This window comes from Metarhizium album (assembly GCF_000804445.1).
Source record: "Metarhizium album ARSEF 1941 chromosome Unknown scaffold_5, whole genome shotgun sequence".
Classification (NCBI taxonomy): domain Eukaryota; kingdom Fungi; phylum Ascomycota; class Sordariomycetes; order Hypocreales; family Clavicipitaceae; genus Metarhizium; species Metarhizium album.
The window spans coordinates 1351235-1358419 of record NW_024467579.1 but is presented as its reverse complement, the minus strand read 5'-3'; positions in this window follow the sequence as shown (position 1 = coordinate 1358419).

Here is a 7185-nt window from a genome sequence, read left to right as displayed (position 1 = left end):
ATATTTAATACTAAACTATATAATAAAGCTCTCTACTTAAAGTAGTACTTTAACTACTATAGTATTAAGTATATAGCTAAATACTATAAAGTAATACTAAAGTATAGCTAGTATACTACTAAGCGCTATATAAATAGAAAATAATTATATTTTATAATTATAAGTAATATTAAAAAAAAGTATACTTTATATAATAAAGTATACTTAGCTTAAAACTAAGCTTACTTTATTTTAAAGAAGTACTAAAATAAAGCTAAAAAAGAATACTTAGAATACTTAATAAAGTTTATAAACTATTAATATTTAAACTACTACTACTAGTAAATTATAATTAACTTTAACTTAAAGTTAGGCAGAGAATAGCCTGCCTGGAAGAGAGGCTATCTACTAGAGAGTAGAAATAGAACTAAGAATATAATACCTTTAGCTTAACAACTAGCTAGTATTCTACTATATATAAGCTGCCTTTTATTACTAAGAGATGCTATAATGCTAAGAATTAATATTATCCCTCTCTTCTAGAATGCTTAAGATACTATACTAAAATATTAATAAAAAGAATAACTTTATTTATATAGCGCTTTACTACTAGCTTAATATTAACTTAATAGTAATATAAAAATAAAATAAATAAAATAAAGCTAGCCTCTTAGCTTAGAGCTTAATAGCTATAAGCTAGTATACTACTAAGGCAGAAATATAGTATATATTTATACTTTATATAAGTCTAGCTTATAGTTAGTTAAGAATAGTAGTAAAGACTAAGCTAATATAAAAATTAAGAGAATTAAAGTTATATTACTATACTTAAAGCTTTATAAAAGCAAGAAGTAAAATATATCTCTATATAATATAGAGGTAAGAAAGGCTTAAAATAAATATATATTAGTTAAAGACTTTAACCTTAAGTACTTACTTTAAAATAAGCTAGAGAGAACTTATATAGCTATATACTACCTAAACTTATGTAGCTCCTAGCTCTACTCTGCAACAGAGAACTTAATACAGCCGACCTAGCTGTACGCCTAGAGGAGAAGGCAGACATTCTTACTGCAAGATTCTTCCTAGAGCTAACTGCTAATATTAGTAATATATTAGACTTAGCCTTTTGCTAGCTTAATAGCATGCTTATACTAGTAGACTAATAGTTTATAAATATTAATATATATAAAGCTCTTATAAAAATAGCAAGCTAGAAAGCCTCTAGAAATAATTAAATACTAGCTAGCTTTCTAAAAGCTTATAAAGCTCTTTTTATAAATATTCTTACCTACCTACTAACTAGAGTAGCTAAATATACTTATTTTCTAGCTTAGTTTTAAACTACTAAAGTAGTTATTCTCTATAAGCTTAAGAAAATATCTATAGACTTAAAGTAGACTAGAAAGTAGCACTCTATATTACTACTTAATATTATAAGTAAAGTATTAAAAGCTATAATAGCAGCTTAAATTATAGCTATTACTAAGGCAGAAGGTATACTTCTAAATATATAAATAAGTAATAAAGTTAATAAGTTAATAAAGATTATACTAAGAGTAGTTACTAAAGGAGTAAAGACAGCTTAAAGCTAGTATAGTATTACTTTACTTTTATAGCTAGATATTAGTAAATATTTAATATAGTTAGCTACTTAAAGCTGCTTGCTATATTACTTAAGGCAGAAGTACTAGAATAGCTTATAGCTTATATTTAAGCTGTTATTAACTTAAGAATAAGCTAGCTTTACTTTAATAGATAAATATTAAGAGTATACTAAATTCTAGCTAAATTACTATAAAGCTTACTTTTATTACTTATTCTCTTTCTTCTATATATTATACTACTATATACTTAGCTTTAAGTAGCTAATATAATTATAGTAGTAAGCTTTACTAATAATATAAATATTTTAGTATTTAAAAGAAATATAAAGTAAACTTAAAGGCAGCTTAAGAGCGCTTAAAATATTTATATAGTTTAAGTAAAAGAAGTAGAAGTTAAATTTAACTTAGCAAAAAGTAAGCTACTATACTTTAGCTAGGCTAGAGAGCTATATTAAACCTAGATATAGCTAGGCGCTAATAAAATTACACTAAAGAAGAGCTATAAGTTTCTAATTTAAATTAATAAAAAGCTAAAGTAGAACTATTATAAAGCCTAAATAGAGAAGAAATTAGCTATATAGTAGCTTGCTTTTACTATACTCTTAGCCTTAGCTTAAAGTAGTATATACTTTAGTAAAAGAGCTCTTTATATAGTAGTAGTTTAAAGTATTATTACTTATAGTATAAGTATATTTTATATACCTATTTAAGTCTAAGGCAAGCTTAAAGAAGTTACTAAATAACTTATAGTAAAGTAATTATAGTATCTTTAAGCTATTATTAAAGTATATAAAGCTATATTAATTTTATACTTAAAGATAGAAGTAGTAGTCTCTCTACTAAACCTTTATTTTAACTACTTAAAATATAAGTTTAAAGATTAATTAAAGAAGATAAATATAGTAAAATAAATTTAAACTACTTATAGTATAGTAGTAAGAGTTCTTAAGAAAAAGAAGAGGCTTTAGTAGAAACTAAATAAAAAAAACTAATAGTAAATATAAGCTTAAAGCTTAGCTAGAGCTACTAAGGCTATAATATAGTAAAAATAGTAATAGCAATAAAATAACTAGTACTAAAATATAAAGCTAGCCTACTAATAGTATAGTTAAGAAGTAATAAAAAATATACTTTTACTAAGTATATTAAAATAAATAACTTAGCTATATAAAAGCCTATATAAGCATAAAACTACTATATTAATTTAGCTATAAATAAGCAAGATAAAGCTAAATAAGTTTCTCTACTATAGGTAGGTACTTAATATAGAGTTGCCTTTATATTAATATAGCACTAAGAAGAAAGATATATACTATATTATTTTATTATGCCTACTTTATATAAGTATAAAACTATTAAATTAGCTGTAGAATAATAAAGAAGTTAAATAAGCTTTAGCTTACTTTAAGCTAGTAGACTTAGTAGTTTATTAATATAGGCTAAATAACTTACTACTAATTAGCAGCTAAACTAGCTAAAGAGTAGAAAGTAAAACTGCCTAACTAAACGCTAGAAGTAGAATTATAGTAATACTAGCTAAATACTAGCTTACTATTATAGTAATAGTAAAGTTAAATAATTATTAAATCTATTAAAGTAAAGTATATTAAGCCTATAGTATAAGTAGCTGCTACTACAGCTAAATACAGCTTAAGCCTAGGCTGCTCTTACTTTATTCTCTCTCTCTCTTTAATTCTACTACTAAGTAGACCTACAACTTATATAGGCTTATTTCTATATACTAAAGTTGCTGCTATACTTACTTATAGCTGCTCTAGATCTACTTATAAACCTCTCTTTATGCTTCTCCTTTTAAAGTTCTACTAAGTAGGCATACTTATTTATACTTATAAGTAAAGCTTTTATCTTAGCTATATAGCTAGTATACTTATTTAGAATTTAGACTAACTTTACTATAAATATAGCTATAGTAGTAACTAATACTATAATTTTCTCTAACTAACTTAAAATCTCTTTATAATAGTTTATACTATTATTTAATTCTCTAGCTAGTATTAAGCTAGACTAAGCCTACTTCTTTCCCTTCTAATTATTAGCTTTCTTTAAGGCCTTAAGGTTCTTAAAAAATTAAGAAGTAAACTGAAACAGCTAGTTAGTAATATTAAGCTAAAGGTAGAGTAGACTACTTACTATAATATATAATAGTATTATCTTAAAGACTGCCTCTAGCTTCTTTTAAAGGTATAAAAAGATAGAATAAGTCTTAAATATTATATTATACTATAGCTAAATTAAAGCTAGAAATAGTAAGATTTTAAAGTAACTTATAAAGATATAATAATTATTATAAATATAATAGTTAAAGTATAATACTATTTTTAACTTAATAATCTCTTAGTATAAATAAGCCTAGAGCTTATTTAGCTTTAAGTTAGTAGTAGTAGTAGCAGCTAAAATTTAAGTAATATATATTCAATACTCTAGATAGCTATAAAGCTATATAACTAGTACATCTTCTTTTTATATTAAGCCTAGAAAACCCTTTAGTAGGAAGAAAAACTCTGCCTACTTCTGTTTTCGCTTCTTAGGGCAGCTCTAGCTTTATACTAGCTAGAATCTGCCTGTCTTCTGTATATATATAAATATTGCTGGCTTTGCTAGCTGTATTCTAAAGAGGCTAATAACCTCTAAAAACTAAGCCTGCCTCTAGCTTTATACTAGAGCTATACTGCTTCTATCTATTCTCTTGCTGTATTCTCTAGCCTCTAATTATTCTCTCTTCTTAGAGATATAATTTATCTCTATATAGTATATTGTCTATTACTATCTTAGAGGTAGACTAGTCTAGTTCTAGGCTGTTATATAACTACTAGTGTAAATATCTAGTATTTAGTTATAATAGCTTATATAGTTAGATTTACTTTACTTTTATCTTATATATAAATTACCTCTTAGCTTTATAGCTAGCTATAGCTTAACTCTAGCTTTACGCTAAAGCTATTCTACGCCTACTTAATTCTCTATTCTATTTATTAGTCTCTAATTATTCCTACTCTCTAGGGATGCAGACTATCTTAATATAAATAATATTTATTGCTCTCTTAGAAGTAGGCTAGCCTAGTTCTATGCTATTATATAGCTACTAGTATAAATATTTAGTATTTAGCTATAATAGCTTATATATTTAGATTTACCTTATATTTATCTTATATGTAAATTACCTCTTAGCTTTACAGCTAGCTACAGCTAGTATAGCTACTACACTAAATCTAAGCTTCTATTAAATATAAAGCTAGCTAGGCTAGACTCTCTCTAACTTTCTTCTCTTTTTTCTTTCTCTTTTAACCTCTTGCTCTTAATATATACTAAATCTTACTAATATACTAGCCTTACCTACTATCTAGCTAAGCTTAAGCTAGTCTCTATATAGATTCTAGCTAACTTCTTGCTAGAACTATTCTTATTGCCTTTACTACTACTACTATTGCCTTTAAATATAGTTAGAACTTATTATCTATATATATATACTTTATATCTACTCTATATTAAGCCTAACTCTAGAAAATTGCTAATTATTATTAGTAGCTATTATTATATCTACTTCTTAATTTAATAATATAGAGAAAGTTATAGTAAGTTTAAGCTAGCACTAGCTTATTCTCTGCCTAGAGGCTGACTACTATAAAGACCTTTAGTGCCTTTAAGAGCAAAATAATAACTAAGTCCTAGTTCTAAAAAGTTACTAGTAAGTCTATATATATTCTTATTTCTGCCTCTATTCTAGCTCTAACTCTACGTATAGCTTAGTCCTGCCTGTAAAGTTATATGCATCTTATATATCGCTTAAATCTTAGCTGCTGCTACTGCTACTAGCTTAGAGCTAAATAGGCTCTAGGCCTATTTGTGCTAGGAAATTATTAAGTTAAAGACAGCATTATGCTTTAACTATTATATCTGCAATAATTATTGCGTTCCTATAAGTAGTCCTAATATTAAACCTCCTCTAGCTTTAATCTAGCTATAGTGCAATATAACGTCTAAGACTTATCCTATTTTTCCCTGCCTCTAGAAGGAGCTAGAGGCAGTTGCTAAGATAATGCTGTCTTGCGTTGTAGTAGGTAGTCTGCCTTATCTCCAGCCTAATGTCGCTAACCAGCTGTCTTAGTTTACTTCTTAATTTTTTAAGGATCTTAAGGCCTTAGAGAAGGCTAACAATCAGAAGGGGAAGGGCTAGGCCCAGGCCGGCTCAGCGCCAGCCGGGGGTTCCAATAACGGCGCGGACCGTCACAAGGAGATTCTGGGGCGGCTGGGAGAGATCGCCGCGTCGGTGGCCGCTACGGCCGAGTCTGGGGCTTAAGTAATATATAAAATATAAATAACTTTATAGAAGAAACTAAGCTATATATAAAGTTAAAGCTAGAATAAAAATAGAAATAAAGATATATATAGACTTACTAGTAATTTTTTAGAACTAAAACTTAGTTATTATTTTGCTCCTAAAGGCACTAAAAGTCTTTATAGTAGTTAGCTATTAAGCAGAGAATAAGCTAGTACTAGCTTAAACTTACTATAACTTTCTCTATATTAATAAATTAAAAAGAAGATATAATAATAGCTACTAATAATAATTAGTAATTTTCTAAAGTTAAGCTTAATATAAAGTAAATATAAAGTATATATATATAGATAATAAGTTTTAACTTAGTTTAAAGGCAATAGTAATAATAGTAAAGGTAATAAAAATAGTTTTAGTAAGAAGTTAGCTTAAATTTAAGTAGAAACTAGCTTAAGCTTAGCTAGATAGTAAGTAAAGCTAGTATATTAGTAAGATTTAATATATATTAAAATTAAGAAGTTAAAAGAGAAAGAAAAAAAGAGAAGAAAATTAAAAAGAGTTTAGCTAGCTTTATATTTAATAAAAGCTTAAATTTAGTATAGCAGCTATACTAGCTATAACTAGCTGTAAGGCTAAGAGGTAATTTATATATAAAATAAAAGTAAGGTAAATTTAAATATATAAGCTATTATAGCTAAATACTAAATATTTATACTAGTAGTTATATAATAGTATAAAGCTAGCTTAGCCTACCTCTAAGAAAGTAATAAGCAATATACTATACTAAAATAAACTATATCTCTAGAGAGAAGAAGTAATTAGAAGTTAGAAGATAAAGTAAGTATATAAGCAGAAGTAAAATAACTTTAGCATAAAGCTAGAGGCAAGCTAAATTTATAAGAACTATATATCTCTTTAGAATATAGCTAGTAAAGCTAGTAATACTTATATATATACAGAAGATAAGCAGATTCTAGCTAGTATAAAGCTAGAGCTAGCCTAGAAAGCAAAAATAAAAGCAGGTAGAGTTTTTCTTTCTATTAAAGAGTTTTCTAGGTTTAATATAAAAAGAAGAAGTACTAGTTATATAGCTCTATAGCTATCTAGAGTATTTAATAACAATATAATAAATAAATACTTTTTAAACTCTATAGAGAGTAACTTACTATTAGCTAGTAATATAATACTATTAAGCACTTAGGCTAAAGTAGCTACTCTCTAGGAAACTATTAATAACTAAGTATAACTAATTTATAAACTAATATAGTAGTATATTATATTCTCTAAATTAGTACTTACTAT